Here is a 23,281-nt window from a genome sequence, read left to right on the forward strand (position 1 = left end):
CAGCCCTAATTACAGCCAGCTGGAGTCTGCTCTTTGCAGTGATACTTAGATAATTAACCAAATACTGACTGATGCAAGACTCAAGTATGTCACTACCACTCAGATATTCAAGGTTAATTTTTGTATCCATCACTGAAATCAAGCTTAATGGATATTATCAGCTAAAGTCTTGAGAATCGGTAACACACAGTCATACAGTTAGGCAAGGATTATTTTTTCCTTCAATGAGCTTGGTGCTATCTTTCTTAGCTGCAGAAGAAATGTCTTTTCCCTTAAAAAGGCAAACTCATAATTTTTTGTTAATTTAATACCTGTTAAATTCACTTAGTTTAAGCCCTAAACTTAAATACACTGAAGCCACAACACTTGATGTAATAAAATAAACCCCAAAATGTTCAGATAGGCATTATTGGAGTAATACACATTTATTTCTCACAGTATGCCATCTTTAAATTTGTGGGTTTGTGTTTCTTCCTAAGTAAGCTTTATATGGATGTTGAAACCAAATAGTACTATGCCAAGTCAAATATACTGATTTGACTGCCAATGCATATACTCTGAAACTATTACAAAAGAGGATGGTAGAGATAGCGTTCAAGAAGTCTGAAATGTTTGGAAGGCAAAACTGCTAACACATCCCTCCTTCTGCTTGTAATGAAATAATTTTTTTAAATTGTTACATACCTGAATTGTATTGGCAGCAACAAACAAATTTGAAAGAGGAAGTCAGTACGAACAAGAGAAAGTTGTCTTTCCTAATTCTATTTTCAGCAGGCCTTTCCCTGAAAATACTAATTTTTTGACAGTTTCAATCCCTCTGACTGATTACACAGCTAGCTAGTGCTGCACTGATGAGAAGAAAACATTTTGTCACTGCTTTTTATCAAGTGGTAGCTCCTGCAACTTTTATTTCTAGTTACTAATTCAAGAAATCTACTGTGAAAAATTTGAAATATTTTAACCTGCTAAAGATGTTCGTAAAAACAGCGATACACCACAGAAGTTGTTGGTAGAGACACAGTGCAACAAGAAACATAACTAATCAATAATTGTTAGATCTTGGGTGGGGCTATAAAGAAGAAAAACATCATGCATCTCAGTTGCATACTTAAAGTGTTCTTAAAAAATCTGGGTGGGGAGGCAAGAATCTAAAGAATCCGGAATAGAGATTCTTTTCATTTTGTATTTTATTTGTCCTCACACCTTCTTATCTGGTATTGAAAAATAAACAATCCCAATTATGTTTGCACACTGTCCAACATACTCCTTCAGCAGGAAAAGTCTGAATTTTGTCAAATGTCTTTGGAATGCCACTGTAACACAAATCACAAAGTATCACCAGAACAGTGCAAGTTAAAGTGTAACCTGCAGTTTTACTCTGAAGAATACACAGAATTTTTATTACCAGAAATGGAAAGTAATGGAATAAAAATAAAAGCTTAGCAAAAAAATAGGTTAACTCATATAAAGAATGAAATACAAGACATGGCTGAAAAAGAAAGCAAGCCAGGTATTTTTGGAATTATTCTGAAGTCTATTAAAATCCCTACCTATTCACTTAGGAAGCATTTTTGCTTAATATATATATATGCTAATGTTCATATTCAAGATAGTGAAGATTGGGCTGAAAAAAATCCTGCTTTGTAAGAACAAAGGAAGAAAGACTATGCATAATCAGCAATTGTTTCTGAAAGCATTTTCAGAGTTATACTGAAGAGAGTTAAGGAAATTCATGTTCGAAAGGCAAAGTTGCATTCTGGATAAATTGCTGAGAAACACTCTGAACCTGAGAAGCCTCCAATATTCCTATTATTTTGTGTTAAAAGGTGAGATAAGAGATATTGCTGAAGCAACCCACTGTATGAGGTGACCGCTGTAGGGTACAGGGGGAACCTGACTCTGCCCAGAACCTGGGGACAGTGGGACTACCTGCGCTGCATGAAACACAAGCAGCTTCCAGTGTTTCAAATGCATGCCTAGGTGACTGCATTAAGGAAATGGCTGTGCTGCAAGAAGTGAAGACACCTTCTCTTAACATAGCGTGCAGTGCTGCTATCTTAGTTCTGTTGCTCAGGTATATTTTTAGATGTGGCTGCTTTCTGTTCTCTCATTCCCTCACTCTGCTCTTAATATTAACAGACAGGCCAGAAGGATGATATTTACATAATTGCCTATATGCCATTTCCTAATAGGGAGAGTATGGACCTAATGTAATGTCGTGGTTTCAGCCCAGCTGGTAACGAAGCACCACGCAGCTGCTCGCTCACTCCCCCCGGCCACGGTGGGATGAGGAGAAAATATAAAGAAAAGCTTGTGGGTCAAGATAAGGACTGGGAGGGATTGCTCCCCACTTATGGTCAGGGGCAAAAGACAGGTTCAACTTGGGGAAGAAACAAAATCAATTTAATTTAGTACAAATCAAAACAAAACAAGGATATTGGGAAGTAAAACCAAACCTGAGAACACCTTCCCTCCTCCCCCCGGCGGCGCACGGGAACGGGGGGGGGGGGGGGGGGGGGCCGGGGTCGGTTCCTCACACGTTGTCTCTGCCACTCCGTCCTCCTCAGGGGGAGGACTCCTCACTCGTCCCCTGCTCCGCCGTGGGGTCCCTCCCACGGGAGACAGTCCTTCACCAACTGCTCCAACGGGAGTCATTTCCGCGGGCTGCAGTTCCTCATGAACTTCCCTGGCGTGGGTCCTTTCCACGGGCCGATCTTCAGTGACAAACTGCTCCAGCGCAGGCTTTCCCATGGAGTCGCGGCCATCTTCGGGGGCATGTGCTCCCCCGCTCACCCCCACGGGCTGCAGGGGGACAGCCTGCCCTCTCACCACGGGCTGCAGGGGCTGCAGGAACCTCCTCAGGCGTCCCTCCTCACCCTCCTTCCTCACTGACCTCGGTATCTGCACAGGGGTTCCTCTCACATCCCAATCCCACTACTCACTACCGGTTCCCCTTCTTAAATACGTTCTCCCAGAGGCGCTACCACTGTCACTGATGGGCTTGGCCTGGGCCAGAGGCGGGTTTGACTTGGAGCTGGGGAAGCTTCGAGCAGCTTCTCACAGGAGCCACCCCTGCGGCCCCCTCCCCTGCTACCAATAAAAACCCGTGCCACACAAACCCATAACATGTAACAACTTTGATTTACAGGTTGTAGCAAAAAAATAGCACCAATACTGTAGGCTATAACTCCTGAGTATCTGGACAGCACTTAAAGAAAAAAAATCTTTTTATGGCAACTACATACATAATCTTTTCCAACTCAGTAAGAAACTTACTCATACAAAATGATTCTTGCTTGCAGCAGGTTCAACCGTGTTGATTATCTTTTTCAACCCTAGAAGTCGATCATTTTCTTAATTAGCAGGATCTGAGATGTGTTCAGTACTGTTGTGGTGTTTTTTTTTTTTTTTTTTGTAAAGAATGGGAATGTGTTTCTTGCCAAGACCACATCACATAATAACAGGCTAGAGAAGAATGAAAGGACCTAGCATGAAAAATACAATCTAATTATCACCAACTGAACAGCTGATAAATGAAATGACAAAGTACCATACACTAGTTTCACATGATGGAAATTAAGGCGGGGTGAATTTGTTATGAACATGGACCAACTGAAAATTGCAGACCTCACCATAAGCAAGGCCTCTTATCTCCATCACTGAAGATTCACTGCTCCCACAATAAGCAACCTACCATCCCATCACAAAACAGCTAGAAGATCCAGTACCCAGCAGCAGAGTTATTTTGATGTAAAATACAGGAGCTTGTTCATTTTGAAGAGCAGTACTGGTTTGGAGCTTTACAAATTTATGAGATGATTTTTCCGTTTTGCCTGTCCTGCTTATTTGAAGTTTCCAGGGACAGCCATCACACCAGCATGAATTTAACAAACACAAGCATCAGTCTCCTTTTATCAGATGAACTGACAAGGACAATATTTTTAACATACCTGTGATGGGACAGATTTCATAGATAAGCATAAGTGAAAATGAAGACTAATGCAAGCTAGTGAAAAATCAGAATTGCCCTTCGGAAAGAATTGCATGTAGGGACATTTAATAAATATTTTGATGTTACTGTTGCTTACTCTGTCAATGTTTCCATTTGAATCATCACCTTCAGACATTTAAACCTCAAGGGAAAAAGCCTGATTGGACCAGAAAAACTAGCAAGTCAGGTCTCCAGGGAAGAATAAAGTCTTTTCTTAACCCCCTCAACCCAAACACATCCTGAATTTAGTATCTTTAGCTACTTTTGAGATAGAGCTAAAAATCTTGGGTTTTGAGTCTTTCTTTTGTCCATATGTAATTGAAGTTAAAATGTCACCCTACCTCTTCCCTGGTTTAGCGATATAATTCTGCGATTCCTACAACACTGATGGGGAAGGCAGCTGGCCTTCTGGACAACAAGCACACAGAACACAGCACCTGTGCTCCCAACGCTTTTCAAACTGTAAGTACAAAGTAATTGATACAGCAGTTGAAGTTTGGCAAACTGTTCAGGAATGCACAAAGGAAATGCAATATAGAAATGTAAAATCATTAAAGGAATATTTTTATGGTTATCTTAAAAATACATTTAAGCCAATAGCCCCTCCCTGTCTTCTGCAGGTACCTAGCTTTATCTACAGTATACATCAATCACACCAGACTCAGCTTCAGTGCCAGTATTCTATGTTCTTTCCTCGCTCTACGTGCCAAGCCAAAGAGAATAAACAAAGGCTGGTGTTGTTCCTGGAAAAACAATGGGTTCTGCAGGAATTAGTGGGCAGTTTCCTTTCATGCAGACATAGGCTTGCATTCTCTATGACGAGTTAACCTATGCAAACACATTCAATAGTGTTACATCCTTTTCAATGGAAAGTGTCCCTACAGAAATGTGTGTGGGTACTGCATGTGGGAGAGGAGGTTGATAATAGTTTCAGAAAAATTCTCTCCGATGATATATTACTGTGTGGCTGGAGAACTAGGCAGCCTGTTGAACAGAGGTGTGTTCAGCTGCCTACAACCTTCCATTGTTATTGAGAAGGTGGTGACTTCCTCTTCACTGAATCTTTCCCCTTATTTTGCTCTTCCTTCCTGATGATAAATGCATTTTTTTTATTACTCTAACCAATTCAACATTACTTTTAGAAATTTTATCACTCATTTAGATTTCACTCAAGTGAGTCAAGCGGAAAAAATGTGTTCTCAAGATGACAGAAAACCCTCCCATTTAAAAACCCTGAGCCAAGAGCACCTCCCATGCAACATCCTCCAGCTGTTCTCAGAAAGAATCTGTTCATGTGGCATCCTCAATCAGTTCCCACTTAGGCCGCTCCAGAGCGCCTCCAGCAGAAAGGAGATCTGCCCAAAACAGCAACCCCTGGCTCTTCCCAGGCCTCCTCCCGCTCAGCTCACCCAGCACTTCCCCAAACTACACAAACCTCTTGATGTTCAGCCTATTAAGATCTTCCTGTGCCAGCAGAGAAATCTATCACATAGCATTGGTATTCCTGTTCCAGGGCCACCGATTGTCACTTTTATCAGCTAAATAATAGTAATTTGAATACAGCAACAATTATGGGAACCTATTTCCTCAGCTGAAGCCATTATCCCTGGTAGATCTACAGTTAGTGCTGTTTTGACAAAGGCTGGATGCATAAAGAAAAAGTTGCTCTGCCAGGCAGCAATGTACAAGGTAAAAACCAAAACATCACCTTCCAGTTTTCTAAGAATTTCTTCTCTAAAACGATGATGACTGTAAACTATTTGTATCTTCTCCTAACCTGCTGAATAAAGACATGCCAAGGTGGTACATTTTCCTTAGTAAGAATGAGTAAGAGTTTGTGATTAGTATTGCTTTTTAACTTGTGCTGCTAATATTTGTGGGCTCTAAAGCGTCTCAGAAATGTGAAAGCACACTAAGGTGCCCCAGCTCCACAGCTTTTGCAAAAGACAGACATGAGAATTGGAACTGTCTTTTTCTCTTGTTCTCATTAGACATATCAATGAATTAGAGATCTCCAAGTATACGTGCACACATTCAAAGAGGAAGGACCAAAAAGGTAAGAACAGAGAAAAAACATTAAAAAGAGCACAGTAAGTTCAAAAACCTTTTGAAAGAAGAAAATCATTTTTCTTATAAGTACTTTTTGAGCTTCGTTTGCCACCACTGCAGATGAATGGAATCTGCAAGCCCTCCCTTCTTGCCAATACAGTAGGAGAAATAAATAAAGTATGCAAGCAACTCTTGCAACAAACCAGACAACTTGTAAAGATGGGAAATCAGGGAAAAACCCCACCAGCCTATTGACCAACTGACGCATTGGCCATGCCATAAGTTTTCCGTTGAGAGGCTCCTAAGTGCTGGCATGACTGTTCTCTCACAAGAGATATAAGGAGCCTTAATGTGGATTTCAGATAGGAACTGTTACATTAATGCTGAACAGTTTCTAAAATCCTGCCTTTAACTCTCGCAGACATTAGGATAGAATTATTCTAAGGCACTAACAGTTCTCCCATTGAAGTTTTGACACTGCCTATGATACATGGGTGGATGAAATACTTTACCTGGACTGGTAAAGGAGAACAGCTATACTTGTACGGTTCAGAAATGCAGTACTGATTTTTCTACCAAAAGCCATGTAAAAATACCATCAGACCTGTTCCCTCTCCCTCTCAAGAACAGAGGGTAGCATAAGAAGAAACATTGGAATGGGCTGCCCAGGGAAGTGGCTGAGTCACCATCCCTGGAGATATTCAAAAAGCGAGTGGACAGGGTACTCCAGGGCATGGTTTAGGGGGCATGGTTAATGGTTGGACTCGATGATCTTGAAGGTCTTTTCCAACCGAAATGATTCTATGATTCTATGAAACCATTATAAATGTCTGAAAATCTGAATTCTTAACATTTTTGAAATTTTAGCAAACAAAACCACAACACATACAGATTTGCTTTTTTTTTGTTCATGTCAAATGGAGGAAATATGGCGATAAGTCATTTTTGATATATGCAGTTACATTACTGTTTTCCATCAGTGTAACCGAACTAGGGAAAATTCCATTGTACACGGGTTCAGCCAGGCTTTGAGAAGAGCATGAAGACCTTCTTTTACTCTCTTCTCTCAAAAGACAATGAAACATTATCTTGGTCTACTAAAGGTGTGTTAATTCCTCTCCTCCCGTAAACCACCTGTTTTTAGTGACTGGTTACACTGCACCCACTTTACAAAGGGACAAAGCCTACAACTGGATAGCTAGGACAAAAGGAGAAGCTAGGGTCTTTCTACTCCCACTTTTTAAAGTAGCACATTTTTGTATTCCTGACTAGTACATTGACCTGGTAAAGACATAGTACAGGTATCAAGTATAAGATAAAAGTACTTTAGATATCCCATACACCCAATTATGAATGGATGAAGGGCAGAGAACAGGATGAGCAAGTAAGAATAGCAAAGAAAATGGAAAAAGAAAATAGATTTTTCGAGGAAATGTTGATTATTAGCAGAACTGAGCAACCTCCATAGTGTACTATATAAGTCCGTCTTTTCGTATGTTTCATAAGTCACACAAATTACTTACCATATAACTAAAAACATGTACATAGATGCTTCTACAATTCGTTCCAAATTGCAGTTTTGCTAGGCGTTTGGTAGGAAGACTAACAGAGTAATAGCAAAATCTTATTTTGTTTTTCAATAATGAAGAGATGGGATGAACCCTCAGGAAGACATTTCAACTACCAAGTAAGCCATTAGATACTAAAATTCCAACTTCTTGCTAATAAACGGGACTCACAAAATTACGGATATGTCCGATGTTTGGCTGTTGTAAGATTACTCCAAACTCTGGTGGTAGTAAAACAATATCCTCTACTATCCATACAAACTATCTTATGATACTGTATTAGGGAAATAAAAAGATGTCAAAAAAATTAGTTACCGCTTAAGTTTGAGGCATTCCATCCATTCTAATGTCAACGGTTGGCTTTGCAAAACCTTCTGCAGCTACTGGCAATAAATCCCACTGAAAATTTCAAAACTTCCTACTTCTCCAGACAAATTTGCTTCACCCCCTTCTCTTCATGACTACCGGTCAGGACAGCAACATTTTCTGTGAAAGACAGACAATGATGTTATTTCAAACAAATTTCAAATGGGATTTATTGTTAATTTGCCTTCTTTAGCGACCTCGTGATCTCTTAAATGCTACAAGAACCGCATAGGAAGACACTTGAATTCTTTTCAGAATTCTGGCTGCGTAGCTGGCACACCAGACTTTTATCCTCTTCCTTAGTGTTCAAATTTCTTTTCTGAACCTCAGGAGCATACTGTTGCAGTCTTCTTTTAATTTTATCTGTTATATAGCCACACTACTAGCATTGCAATAAAAGCATGGGTTGGAGTGCACACACTGAAGAACAGCCTGTAGAAGCTAGGTGGTATAATTAAGGACTTTTCCTGGTAAAAGGAACAGGCAATCGTAGCAATTTCCTTATTTTTACTTACAATTTCCAAACAAAGTATAAAGAGTGAGCTAGGAAAAAAAATGAAGAGAACTAGCTACATATATGTTTTAACAGAACGCAACCACACAGGTTTATGTCACTATAAGCATTTCATGGTGGTTAGACCTTAATTCCAGTAAGTTACTCAAATAAATAACCTGCACCTTAATCCAGCATAACTGAACAGAGACATTTATAGGCATGCTCATCTCCTGATAAAGCAGCAGAGAAGTATTTGTTGGTTTTCTGACAGTGTCAAGGCTGTGCCTTTAACACTCCCAGAGGTCTTTTGAGTTATTCAAGGAGACAATACGGTCTAGTTTTTGTTTTTGTTTGTGGGTTGGCTTTTTTTTCTCCCTCCCCCCACTCCCCCCTGGTATTCTGCTTCCATGACTTCAAGTATGAACATATTTGTGGATGACAAAGTTGGTGGAAAGAAAGTAAACAAATGCTCACAGAAATTATTTGTATTATGAAAGCCACAAATAACATGGAGCAAAGCGCTTTATAACTTCTGTGAAAAGAATTACAGTCTGGTGAGCATACACAGACTGTACAATAGCAAGGCAGCACTGATGAGCATGACAAGCAAAACCATCAACTGCTGAGCAGCATAAGCAAAATGCCTTAACAACAGTTATCACAACAAAAACATTTTTTTAGGACATTTGAAAGGAATATACTGAAATAGCTTTGCAGATGAGCAGCGACAGGTGAGATGAGGAAAGTCATCATAACAGAAAACACAAATTATGTGCATAATGTAATTAATGAGAAGGGCGAATACCCTCCTACTGAAGACAGATAAAGGAATAGCCACTAATTTAGCCTTGAAATTTCAACTTGTGGCTCATCATCTAAATGGAGATATTGGAGGTAAGTCAAGAGCTTACTCTGGATGGAGAAGATTTAATGTTCTCCTCCCACCCTGTCTGAGAGTTACCAACCAATTTGCTTTGGCAGGTGGGATTAGCCAGAAATACAATGTAGAGGAAGAACAGAAAGGAGAACAGAGCTCTGCAAAGCCTCCAGAAAGACTGGTGACAGAATACCACAGTCCTCAGTTGTCTGAGAACCTCACTCGGCAGCAATTTTTCTTGCATAATATAGAGTTATTTGAATTAAGAAAAAACAGCCCTGAAGAACAGAGAAATCAGCAAATGCTTCATGGCATGAACATATATTTAAAGTCTCTCAATAAGGTGATGTGATTGTGTAAAATTTTAACCCCTTCCAGAATATTTTTTTTCTGGCTAGAAGAGCAAGGGAATTGGAACTTTGTGGATTTAGGCAGCATGCTCAATTTAAAGAAGCTGGCTAGATTTCTCCTCCTTTAGTACTTGAGGTGGCCACAGCTCCACCAGCCTGCAGTATGTGTTCTCAGATTGTAGGCACCTCTGGGCACATCTCTATAGGAAACACCGAGACAGGAAAACATGGCCATAGTCATACCTGCGTCAAAATAGATAGAATAATGGTAGAAATAGTACTTAATGCATGGCAATACTAAAATTCACCAAGGGCTAGCAAATAATGCATATAACATCCTCACTGCTCCCAGGACTGTTATCCCAGAAACTTACCTAAACTAAAACTAACAAAACCTTAACAAAACCAAATGTGATTACATTTCTAACTGTGCTCCTTCAAATGTAGATAAACTGGAATATTATAATAAAATACCAACATTTACATCCACTTCCTAATGGAAGTTGCATGCAGGCATTTTTACTTCTGTCCTAAAATTCTGCGGGTTTTGCACAATAGTAGTGAAGGGGTTTGCTTGCCCTTTGCCCTTCCTTGCAGAATTGCACTCCAACAGCTCTGGCACAGCTGGAGATGGCACAGATTCACTATCACAGCTTTATATAAATCAGGTGTTCCCATGGGTCATGAGGAACATTTAGGTGTTTTGTAAAGCTGCCATTACTTTATATTTTATAGGGGCCACAGAAAACATTTTATCTCCAACATAAGCATATTGCATATTAAAAGGTAGCTAAGTCAACGAGTGGTATGGAGATCATATATAAACTTGTTAACGTACTCACAAACAGCACACTGACTTAAAAAAATGCAATTTACCACTCGAAAATAATCAAACTGTGGCACAAACCCTGACCACTCTATATTTACTTATGTTTCAGTGCTCAGTACTATAGAATAATTTACAACATTTTAAGTTAATTGATAAAGATGACATGAAATACTTTCTTTTAGCTGCTGCTCTTATTAGACAATCAACACGGATGGAGTAAATGAAGACATGGATAAATCCCTCTCTTCATTGTTTCCCTTGGCTTTCCGCAGAGGCTGCAGGCAGTAGAAACCCAGTATGAAAAGAGCTGCCATGTGACTCAGTCCCATACAAGCTGTCCTCACAAAACAAAGAGGGAGGAATGCTAAACAAATGAATCACAAGCCATTTCTGCAAAACATCCCCTACTTTCTAGCAACTGCCAATGCTTGGAGCTATCTGTCCTGTCAATCTGAGTGACAGCCCATGAATAAAAGGGCACCTAATTACAAGATCAGTAACAGGAAGTCTACATTTTAAAAACCACCATACAAGTTATGATTGCTGACTGTGTAAGGAGGCAAAAACTGAAGCAAATCCACAAGGAAACAAAGCCATGATTTGGAAAATATTTTTCCTATTAATATTGACTGCAAGTGAACTCTTCATGGGCTGTGAATGACTAGTGATTCTGTACATTGCCTGACTTATCATAAGAACTGCTCTTGGCTTTCAGATGGCTATCAGATTTGCCAAGCTAGTAGGATTCTGGCAACATTTATGCTGTTTAATGTATCAGCATGTTGATATCTTGGACACAAAAACCTGTAAAAATACATAATTATAAATATGCATGTTAGGTTATCCTTTTTGCGCGATACAGTAAAGAGAGAGGAAACCGATTATTTCCAAATTGACTGTATCAACAAAGCATAACACAATATCAGAGGGTCAGTATCAACAACCAAATCATTTCATTAAACCATGGGATTACCTTCAATGAAATTTCACAGGCCTCCCGCGCAAGACGGCTGCGTGACAGCTTCGCCAAAGAGGCTGCAACAACCACCTGGCACAGAAAATACTGAAGACACGAATTTCCAGAGCTCCCTCTGAAGTGCAAGGGGATACTGCTGTTAGTTATTACTGTACTCATAGATAGGCTGCTCGGGTGATGGCATTTTAAAGTGGCATTACCTAACGGTTGATCAGGTAGTAGAGAGAGATGCATTCTGTTTTTGGAGACTAGTAACTTCTTCACTTCAAAATTGTCTCTTTGGGTGAAGAAATGCTGTAAACAGACTACATCCACTCTTAAAGGAGGTAGAGAAAGGGAATGAATCAGTACAGGCAATGTGCCTTCCTTTCCAGATATATTCATGTTTTTAATACAAATTCATAGATATACAGGAGAAGACTCAGAAAAAGGGAGTTTAAAAGTAAAAAAAGTGTTTACTTTTTAAAATATTAAATGTAGCATGAATATAGTTTAAAATAGAACTGATTCATGGAGAGAAAGGAAGTACCTTAATGACTTGCTCATGCTTAAGGACTCTTAAAAACAAGTATCTGTTACTCACGCATTTGAAGGATTTGCTACTCCTGAACTACTGATTTGAAAGGCTTTCGATACTGCAAGATGAAGACACATCCCAAAGGGCTACCATGTAGGCTGAAAGTCTATGTGCTCTCAGAACACTATTCCTTTCATTGAAGAAAGGAAAGATTAGCAAAAGGAGGAAGAAAAATAAAGGCATTAATTGCTTTGGTTCTGGAAATGAGATGAAAATAAGGGTCCCTGCCCAGAAGAGCCACTAGCTATCTTTCTCATAGTCTGATCATCCAGGCACAGGTTAAAACCAAACTCTGAATATAAATCTACCTGCCATTCTGTGACCCCATCCAGCCGACCCTGAACAGAACAGAAAATACTACATCTTATAGCCATCCTAAGAAGTTGGAAACAATTCACTGTAATCACACTGACTTTCTAGAACACAAACCTGCCAATTGTACCTGGAAGTGATATCATCTTCGGTATATTCATTGGGAACATATTTTCCTTTATCAAACAAAATACCTTGCCATGAGCTACCATGATGAAAAGCCAAAGCTCAAGATATTAAAAGTGGCATGTCTGAATTGAAATGGTCAAAACCAAAAAACAACTACCCTCATCCTCCCACCAAAGACCCTGAAACAGTCACGTCAAGAAGAACTAGTGATTGAATTCTGAGACCATCAGGGACTATTATCCAGGCCCTCAGCTGCATCTTTCCTACTGCAATTTTTATTCATTAATTTTTGGCCTAATATTACAGATGTAATATTCTTTAATAAGAGGAGAAAGTTAGCAGAAAGAAGACAGAAGGTACTACTAGTCATCCATCCTTATGAATGAATTATGTAGTACAAACTTCTTCAATCTATAAGAAACACATGTTTTATTAAAGCTTGGAAGTGAGCTTCAAGCTTAGCCAAAAGGAACTTACTAAATTCACAAAGAGCTATACAGTCCTGTGAGGGAGGCTATGTGGAATAGAAGACATGAACAACAGCAGCACCTGTCAATAAAGCAACAGAAGGCTACTGCATCATTTTTACTGTTCTTTGCTGTAAGATAAGAAATTTTTCTTTTTGTTAACAGTTGCTGAAAATGTAGGCTTTTACTGGTATTTCACATTCACAAAAATCTTATGAATATCTGAATGTGGCTTTCTAGGAGGACTCTTGGCACAGCAATACAAGCCTCAGGTAGCAACAGGGCCATAGGGATACAGGAAGAAGGAAAAAATCAGCAGTACCATAGCAACAGGAAAAATTGAAAGCAACAATAAAAACCCCACCCAACCCCAAACCCTCAAATGGCTGTTTATGCAACTTTCTTTCACAAACTAAACCCAAAACTTGCACTGGGATTACAATTTGAATTTTAATCCACTCCCCCACCCACCACCACACTCCTTTGCTGTTTGCCGAGTTTTATTAGAACCATCTGTGAGATCCTCCCCTTCCAGTTTCTTATGTCTGTTAATCTGGCAGCTGCACTTTATCATCTATTTAAAAATCTTTGTTTCAAAGTTGTTGAGACAGAAGGTCTTTGACAGGCTAAAAATTATCTCTAAAATCAACAAAGAAACCACATCATATGCTGTGCTTTACAGATTAAAGGGGAAGAATGGAAGTTGGAGAATATATATATTTTTAATGGGAAGATAAATGAAGGTTTTAGGAATCAAGAAAATTTTTACCAATGCAATTTATCTGACAAAAGCCACAATTTACTGAAGTTCTGCAAGTTGCCACTGCAGAATAGCTTCAAGATTATCATTATCATAGATTGACAGAAGCAAAAGAAATGCAGAAGTATTTTCTTACAGCAGCTTGTTGGCAAAATATAAGGGGAGGGCTAAGAGAAGGAGGAACATTGATGAAGTATAGTAGCAGAGTTTGAGTGATTTTCTTTATACAGGGTACAATTATTACAAGTTTTTGAACACAACAGTCATGGACTTCAGACTTTATTAAGCGTACCTCAGAATCTAATTGTCAATGCAATATCCCATACACACCTTGCCATAAATCCTGAACATTGTGCATGTGTTTGTATACCTTGGTCTACAAGCATGAAACTGTTTCTTTCTACTACACCTTTTAAAGTGGGTTAACATAGCAGTATTGTTTGTACACATACCAGTCGTCCCAGGCAAGATCCATTCATCAGTTAAATAAAAAAAGGTACACCATATCAACATGCTTTGCAATGCTCTCCTTAGCTTTATTAGCCTGTGTGTGCTGCTGCTTCTTAAGCTTCAATCTTTTTATACAACCCTCCTAAACTGTATTTGGTCACTTGTATATAGGCATCTACATATTACCATCATGAACTGGATCATGACAGGGTAACTTCTGCCTGTAGCATAAGGCATGGTACATCATCACTGATGAAAAATGGCAAAAATCCTCATGGCTTTAATTTGTTCTGATATTTTTCTCCTCCAAAGTGTTTCTGCAGAAGCATTTGCCTACTTGCACAAGAAAGGCGCAACCTTAACTTTTGGGGGATTAACAGAAAAAGACTTTTCTTCCAGGTTTCTCCAAATCACCTCATAAAACATTTTGTTAATACAGAAAATGCACTTCAAGTACGAACACAAAATATTCACGTTTTTAATATTTGAGGAACACCACCTTCTACTTTTTGGTTTATAATACTATGAACATTCTTTCTTTTCGCCCTGCAAATAAATACTTTGCTCTTCCCATGTTGTTGCTATTTAAAAGGTAACAAATATAGACATTAAACTGCCATCAAATAACGTTTGTATGTGTGTAAATTTGAAGAATCAGAGAAATTAACTGGACTTTTAAAAATTTCCCCAGAGTTACCTCAATACTGGAAATAACTTTCTCCACATATGCATATGAATTGCATTTAACTCTATAAATCATACCTGAGACACACACCTTGTTGTCATCTCTCATGACCGTTCTGATTCTGTTTTATACAACTTAAAGCCCACATCTTCCCTGAGCAAATTCTTAGTTCCTTGTTTAAATAAACAAGATCATTTAAAGTTTCTCAAGCACTCACACTTTGACAAGACTTCTACAGCTTCATACACTGTGATTTGCCATTTTTTTCCCACCCTTTCAATCATAACGGAACTTTTTTGGTTTTAAATAAATGTATTAAGCAGTATTTAAAAATTGTCACGAACAAATTGGCTTATCTTCTCCCTTGAACTTCACCATAAAAAGTAGACAAATTATTTTATTTGCACAGGCTCTACAAAAGAGACACAATTGTAATATTTTGAGTTGACAGATCATGCAAGGCAGACTTTAAAGGTGGTTTTAGAAGCACTAGAAACAGTACTGTTATAACCTAACTTGATAAATTTTATATGCAAATAAAAATTTTAAAATAAAGTAGACCTGAAAAGATTTACATTAAAAGGAAATCCATATAAATTTTCAAATAATAATATAAAAAAAGTAGATCTGCTCTTGAAAAGTGTCCTGGAGTCTCTCAGAAGAATTAATGAAATAACCACTGAGTGTGTACATGTGTGATCAGCCAGGAGGAGAGATTTTTATTAAAATACTTAACATTACTTTTGTTAGCATATACTTCACTCCACTGGCTTATTAGCAATTCTAGTAAAAGTAAGACCTCTTATGAAAGTAAGAACTTCGAACAAAACCAAAGTTTGAGAGAACAAACTTAAAATTTCTCTTCTCCCCCCCCCCCCCATCATTTGTATCTGAAAAACTATCTTTTGGATGAAAAAAAATCTCTTACACACCCTCTTTTCAGGTCACCTTTCATCTTTACAGAATATATACATTTACATAAGCTAGGAACAACAACAAAAGCAATTTAAAAAACCCCCACCTCTATGTATACCCCTCTTTGAAGGTATCGTGACTATATTAAGTCAAAAGTGCAAACAAAAGAATGCTTGGGACCATAAAAATAGCATTACACCCTGCTGCAAATGGCATTTTTCTTGCTCTTGAATACATAATCTCGATTCCCTGGTTTCAATTCAACGGAGATGTGAAATGGCAGTGCATTTCCTGATGTTAAGTCCAGGGCTGCATCTCAAACAAGCCTACCGTTAACGAACTGCCTCAGACTGTGGCTGTCAGCTTCAAATACCCTCCCCCACAGGAACAAACACTCATGGATGTACGACAAAGGTTATCAGAAAATCTCACCGAATTATGATATTAAGAGAAACTGGCAAATTGAATGCATGCATGGCATTCTCCTTATGAAATCTGTTCACATAAAATGAATGAATTTCCTGAGAGAAGAGGAAGACTGTTTTAGGCCTGCTAAATAGGTTAATACCACATACAAAAGCAAAAGAACAGTCCTTAACATCAGCATACTTGAAAGAACTTTTGCACAGCCTCAATTTGAGTACCAAAATAAACACAATATGAATTGTAACACCTCCTTCTTGGGCATATCACTTTCAAAAGGACAGCAGGTTAATGCAGCACTCTGCAACCCATTTAACTTGTAGGGATTGACTGTCAATTATGCTGTACGCATATGTACTGTTGATTCATTATGCAGTTTGTTCTTTCCTTTCGCTAAGATAGAGAATCCATCTCTGTTGATCCTGTGTCCCTTGAACCAAATCGCAGACAAGCGAAGACATCACCAGAATTTAGGACATGAAGTAATGTGGCAGGAAGCCGGTATATATTTTGACTGACTCTTAGCACAAACTTTATCAGAGCATTCACTAGTTAATTATAAAATTCCTGTAAAAATTCTGGTGGATGACAATCAAGTCATATGGTGGGAAAAACTGAAAAGCAAAAAAAAGAGGAAAAATAATTGAGATTGATATTGGAATGCAAATGTACACGACTTGTTGTTAAACCAGGAAGTAAAAAAAAAAAAAAAAAGAGAGAAATTATCAATTATGTATTTTTAGGAATGACCTTGATGGCTGTCAGAATGGAATCTTGATTTTTCAATCCTGCCATTTCCCTGGCTTGTCAAACACACCGTTTCCTGATTCACATAGACTGAAACAACCCTTCTCAACATGGGTTGCCACAGAAGTATTTAGCCCAGAAAACTGACTTAGCTTTAACACAAAACATCACTTGAGCCCACAAAGCCAGCATGTCCCGGGAGAGAGGGCTCATGGCTGCAAGTGGAGTACGAACAGCATCCTGGACAAAGCTGGAAAATTCCAGAGATGTGTTGCACTGAGCTCTTCCCACAGCTATGGCCAGACAAAGAAAACTTAATTCAGCAGGAAGCTATACAGAAATGCTTTAGCTGAATTTTTCTAATCACTAAAGTCAGAAATGCAATCTTTACTTAAATGTTAAGCTACATACACAGGCCATTAGTCAGAATTCCTTTTCTTTGGAATAGTTTTACCAGCTTTGACATTTCAAAACACTATTATTTTGAGTCTGGTCTGGACAAGAATTCACACTAATCTTTAGGAAAATTATTTTCAAAAGACTACGCTAAAATATCTTCCATGTATTGCTATCATTTGTCAAAGTTTTACTTAAAAGCAGGTATTAAGATAAATGAAATGGATCAAAAATGGAGTACTTCCAAGAATGTAAATGATGGTTAAATTAAGTTTGTGACAAGGGCCAATCCACACATTTTGGCTTCTCAATGAAGTACCATTTGACCTTGCAATGAGAAAGGCACTAATATAATATGTAAATCCAAAGCAAGAAACTACAGCAGAAAGCAAACTGAATTGGTCAGAACAGCCAGAAGACAAATGCAACAAATACTCCTGGCATTGAATAAGTGAGATAATGTCAGAAAATGAATATCAGCTCAGTTAAAATGACCAGAACTGTAGGGTCAGTCAACAGTATAAGCAGAGCTTGAAGAAAGGTCAAAATTTACAGTGCTTTGAATATAAAATCTAATTGAACACTGACAAATTTAGCAAAGTTAGTAGTATTTGCTGAAACACCATCTTAAGGCAAACAGCACTCAGCGTGAGAGTAACACCCCACAGCAAAGGTCTGAGGGCATTAGAAAGAGGCTTTGCGATTTCTCACTGTGCTATTTCTCTCCCCTCAAGTATTTTAAGACACTTTTTCTTGTTCTGACCGCAGTTTAAAAATACTGATGAAAATAAACTAGAGTTGTAATAGGGAACTGCAAGTAGTACTTATATTTCTGAAATATTAAGATACATACTAGGCATCTAGATGACACAAAATTCCACAAGTATTCAATGGTTCAAGTTTTTTGCCCCTAAGTTATCTGAAATTCTCTTGCCTGTGACCTGTACTGTCCTGTCGTCTTACTTCTTCAGCGTGCACAACATAGCATCGCACTGTTTAAACCAATTGTTCAGCCACTTCACCACAACATACAAATTGAACACACCAGGGAAATTTTGCATCATAATCCAAAGCATCTCCATCTTTCAAAACACTGAAGGAAAGGAAGATAATTTCTTTAAACTCTCTTTTACTAGAAGGCAGGTTGGGCATTAAGTGGTTTTGGCAGCTACACAGACTGAGCCGTATAAAATAGTTGCAAGCTGGAAACAATTGGTACTGTGCAATATGGAAACAGGCAAAGACAGCGGACAATACACAGCAAGTATTACTCTAGTTCTGGCTTGTCGTTAGACTAACAATACAGCTTAGCTGCAGCATCACTTCATGCTTCTAAATAGGGCAAAGCATTTTCAAATTAAAAAAAAAAAGTATTAAAAAGATGATACCTAAGTATAGTATTAAGCTTAACATAAGAGTTATACACTTGCATTGATATGGGAACTCATATGAAAAGGGAAAACCTGAGAAGCTTGAATTCTAAACTCTCTTGCCAGAGAAAAATGTTTATTTGAAACCTTCAGTGAAAGAAAAACGAGACAAAGTTAAAGTAGGGTAGTAAAGTACTATCAAAACAGTAATGTGAAAGGAGTGACTTGATAACATGCACAGCTGAAAATCCATGCCTGAGAAACCGTTCACTGGGAATACACAAAAAGGAGGAAATAGGTTAACAGCAATAAAGGGGGAACCCTGGATCAAAAATAAGAACTGCTGCTGGACAAGAGCAATTTGACAGGCTGGTGCAGACCACAGGGCCAAAGTAACATGGCTCACTTAGCTAAAGAAATTGTCTAAAGAAATTGTCCAGGGTGAAATGACCTTAATGAATGTTATACTTCAATAAAACAGTTACCAATGCTACAGACAAATCTGTTAAATGCTCCTCTAGAAAATAATTTTATTATATGTTCATTCAGAATTAAACTCCAAATTGGAAAAGCTGAAGTAACAAGTTACTTTTTCAAACATTTTACTCCTAAACGCAAATTTAGGGACAGAGGAGTTGACTGTCATGGAAAAGTAAGAGTGCTCCATCTGTGCAGGATAGATTATTAACTTACAGTAAGTATGAACTGACCATAATAGACTTCATCTAGGAAGGGATGATGCGATTCAGCTGATGACATTTGAAATAAGAGGTAACAAACTGCAGATTAAGCAAAGTTGCCAAATACCGAAGATGTTGAAAAGAAGATCAGCAGGATTATAAATACCCCAAGGAAAGCCCCAGAGAGAACAAAAATGGTTTACAAGATGACAGCAGCCTAGCAGATCAGACCAAAAGTCCAGCTCGTCCACTAGTCTGCTTCTGGCAGAGCCCCAGAGCATAAAGTCATGAACAGCAACACTTTCTCCAAACCCTCTCCCGATCTCCAGCAATTTGCAGCTTAGAGACTTCTTATAAAAGAAATGGTGTCTTTGTACTTGATAGTCTTGCATGGAATTTTCCTTCATAAATTTATCCAATTACCTTTTGAACCCATGTACAATTTTATATCCACAACATCCTGTGGAAGGACATTCCACAGCTTAACAGCTTTGTCTGAAGTACCTTTGTCATTTATTTTGAGCTGCCAGGTTTTTGCTGGGGGAAAAAAAAAAAAAAAAAAAAAGAAAACAGATAAGAAACTCATTTCTTTATATCACCTCTATTTACTTTTTCCTATGCTATTATGATCTGTGATTTCTTTTACAGGCCTTCCTCAACCTATCTTCCAGTTTGAAGTGTCCTGATGTATGAAGTCATTCTGAGTGGATGCTGCTCCATACCTCCAACTCTCTGTCCTGCATTCCTCTTTTGCATTCTTTTCAAGTTAGACTGCATGTCATATTCAGATGCTTTTGAGAAGAAGGTGAAAGAATTCTAGAGGAGTGAGAGGCATGTTTAAAGGTAGAGAAAATTTTTTTGGGGAAAAAACACATCAAAAATAAATGAAGTTTCACTGTGATGCTACAGATTTGCAAGCAACAGAACTGTTCAAGCTTTATTAAAAGAAGATTTAAAACAGGGAAAAAACCTTTAAGATTTGTAGTACAAATCAAATCATTTTTCTGTGCCTTCGTGCTTTACAGAGCTGAAATAATTTCTGTCTGCTCTGTTTCCCCCTCAAATGAGCACTTCACTGCATTTTGTAACTTTCTACCCCGTCTATAAAAAGACAACCATGCTAGAGGCAGTACACTAATGAGACTTTGTATTCTAGTTGTATTTGTATTTAGCAAGAAAAGAAAAGAAATAATGGCAATGAAAGAGATTGCAAATAAATGGACAGTGGGTGGTGGTAAAGGAGGATGAAGAATGATTATTAGTCATCTTATACTTTAAAAGTTTAATACCTGGAACTTAATTTATTTTCCAGTATTAAAAGCCCACTGGGATCTTTATTATTCACTTCCAAAAGTACAAACTAGTCACAAAACATTTGAGAACGCATTTTGATCTAGTACACTGGTCAGTCTCTGGAAAAAGGCTCCCCTCAGACTTGGGATGCCCTCAGGTCACTGCTGTCCACACTGAAACACTGTGGAGCAACCTGTTACAGGCAAAGTTGCTGTTCTCAGCTTAATACTACTACCTGATTGTAGGCTAGTGATAAAGTAGGAACCAGCTTGTTGCAACTGTTCTTTACTAAAGGAGTATTTAATGAATTCCAGCTGAGGTCAGGTAAGGTCACTACGAGTACAGCCCCCCCTAGGGTAAACATCTTCTATTAAGAAAGTGCTTCAAAATATACCCACAGGCTCTGCACACACACATTCAGATTTTTCCTCTGTTGTAAGCTTCTACACAAGATCAAGTGTGAGTGCAAGAGGCTTGGTAGTTCTAGAGATTGATATTGTTCATTCACTGCTACAAAATGTATTCTATTAAGATTTTTGAGAAACTGCCCACTTCTAACCTCCAGTATCTCAAAAATACCAGTCAGTCTATTATTAAAAAGAAAAAAAAAAAAAAGAAAAGAAGAAAAAAAAGAAAATTCCTACAGAAGACACACAGAGCGCGTTCCACAGAAATTTTAAGGTATATTTCTTCAGATCAAAAATGGGCTCATAAATGCTGTCAGTTGCACTAAAAATACTGGTTTCCATTATTTAATAAAAACTACCTGTAGGTGTCATTCATGAGAAAGTTTTAATTTTCAAAGTCTGCCCAAGCAATCTCAATTTTTTGTTGTAATTAAGTTGCAGCAAGTATATTTCAGATTTTCCCAAGAGTAAGATAGTGGAGAGGAAGAAAAGATTTTTCCAGTGCTACCGTACCACACCCAAACTTTCCTGCTTAGGAGTTCACTTTATAATTGAATTTAGGTAGCTATAAAATTTTTGCTGTCTTCATAAAATCCCTCTAATTTGGCAGTTATGAGGGTTTAAAAATAAAAAAAAAAACTTTTTTTTTTTTTTTTCATTTTCAGTAGACTACATGAAGTGTTGATAAAATCAAATATTTACTAAACACATTTCAGGACTCTGGGAACTAGGGAAGGAGTATTTGTCCTAGAGCAAAGCAGGACAACTCTGGAAGAAACACTAAGTTTTCCACATATGACTGACTGTACTTGAAAATATGCACATACATGGAAGAAAACCCACTGATATGTGCACACTACATAACACTTCTGGTGCTTTAAAACTTTTCAGCATATGATTTCATGAATGTAATACTGCTATGAACAACTACATTACATTAGCAGTCTGTAGAAATAAAATGGGCGTATTATGCTGGTGCTTCGCAACGTTTGCAGCGGGGAATTCTTCACATCTCCGCTGCCCACTCTGCATAAACGTATCAAAGTCTGAGCTGCTGCTCTGCCACAATTTTCCCACTATAACCTGCCACCTATTATTCTCTCAAACCCCATCTGCAGGTCATTTTTCTATCAAATGAGCTGGTTAAAATTATTTTTCCTTTTTTCTTTTAAACCTAGGGGAATTTCAAATAGTCTAGCACTAACTGACAGGAATTTATTTTAACCATTTATTTAAAATACCAATGGTTTTGTATTGCTGCAGCTTCACAGCTCTGACTGGTTTCATGCACTCTCCCTTCCCTTTATCTTTTTCGGATACATACATTAGCTTGCTGGGTGCTGAGAAGTATGGCTGAAAGCATAATTTCCATTATTTCCTTTTAAGCTCAGACCTGTTTCCACACAGAATTTTGAGCATTACACAAAATTTATATAGAGAGGAAAGCACATACCATTGTGAAAATAGCTACTCAACAAGTAAAAATATTTAGAAATGTATACTAAGGTAACCATAAATCTTTTCCCTTTGTAATTTAAGAAATTTGGAGGTGATTTTCCTTATGTAAGGGAAGCAAACTGATTATTCCCCGACCTTTGAGGAAGGCAGTACTTAAGAGTTAAAAATCTGTATATACATATTGAACTGAAGTTCTTTTTCCTGTACAAGATATCGCTCTGAATAAAAGCATCATACTTGTCAGCATTCTCCTCCATGCCAGAGGGCTGAGAGGGAACTTGACCTGGATAGGATTGTTTCCTAAACTTTGTTTTTAAAGTGATCTAACAGGCCACTTGCTTTCATGCAGACTGACTAGTTTCACACAGACTGCCACATATAATCAAACTCTGCATTTAAAAAGAAGCTGTTTAATGTATTTTTGCTGACCCGTTTGGAAACCTCTCTTGTAGGAAACCAACAGAACAAAAAACAATGGAAAACTGTTGGCTGTAACAGGGCTTCCAAGCAATGAAGTTTAATATTGCTTACATCTATGTGTTACAGAAGAAAGGCAGAAGACAGAAGCTATGATAGCTAACACTATCACAACATGCTGCCCAGAAAAATACAACGTTAGGAGCACAGTGACAAAGCTACCTAACCAAAAGTATCAGGTGTCTGTACTTCATTGCTCATCACAAACACCTATTTGTGAGTTTCAGAAGTTA

At 38.1% G+C, this 23,281-nt stretch overlaps 1 protein-coding gene across 5 annotated transcripts in view; it reads right to left on the bottom strand.

Moving 5' to 3' along the window:
- The window catches only part of PEAK1 (pseudopodium enriched atypical kinase 1), a 128,412-nt gene that overhangs the window by 65,250 nt on the left and 39,881 nt on the right, over nucleotides 1–23,281 (bottom strand). For 4 of the 5 annotated variants that reach the window (XM_052807192.1, XM_052807190.1, XM_052807191.1 and 1 more), the window contains exon 2: nucleotides 7,924–8,094. The gene's annotated coding sequence lies outside the window, so the exon portion shown is untranslated. Of the gene's footprint in view, nucleotides 1–684; nucleotides 783–7,923; nucleotides 8,095–23,281 lie in introns of all 5 variants that reach the window. The other variant, XM_052807193.1, reaches the window with a different exon arrangement.

This window comes from Harpia harpyja, chromosome 14 (genome assembly GCF_026419915.1).
Source record: "Harpia harpyja isolate bHarHar1 chromosome 14, bHarHar1 primary haplotype, whole genome shotgun sequence".
Classification (NCBI taxonomy): domain Eukaryota; kingdom Metazoa; phylum Chordata; class Aves; order Accipitriformes; family Accipitridae; genus Harpia; species Harpia harpyja.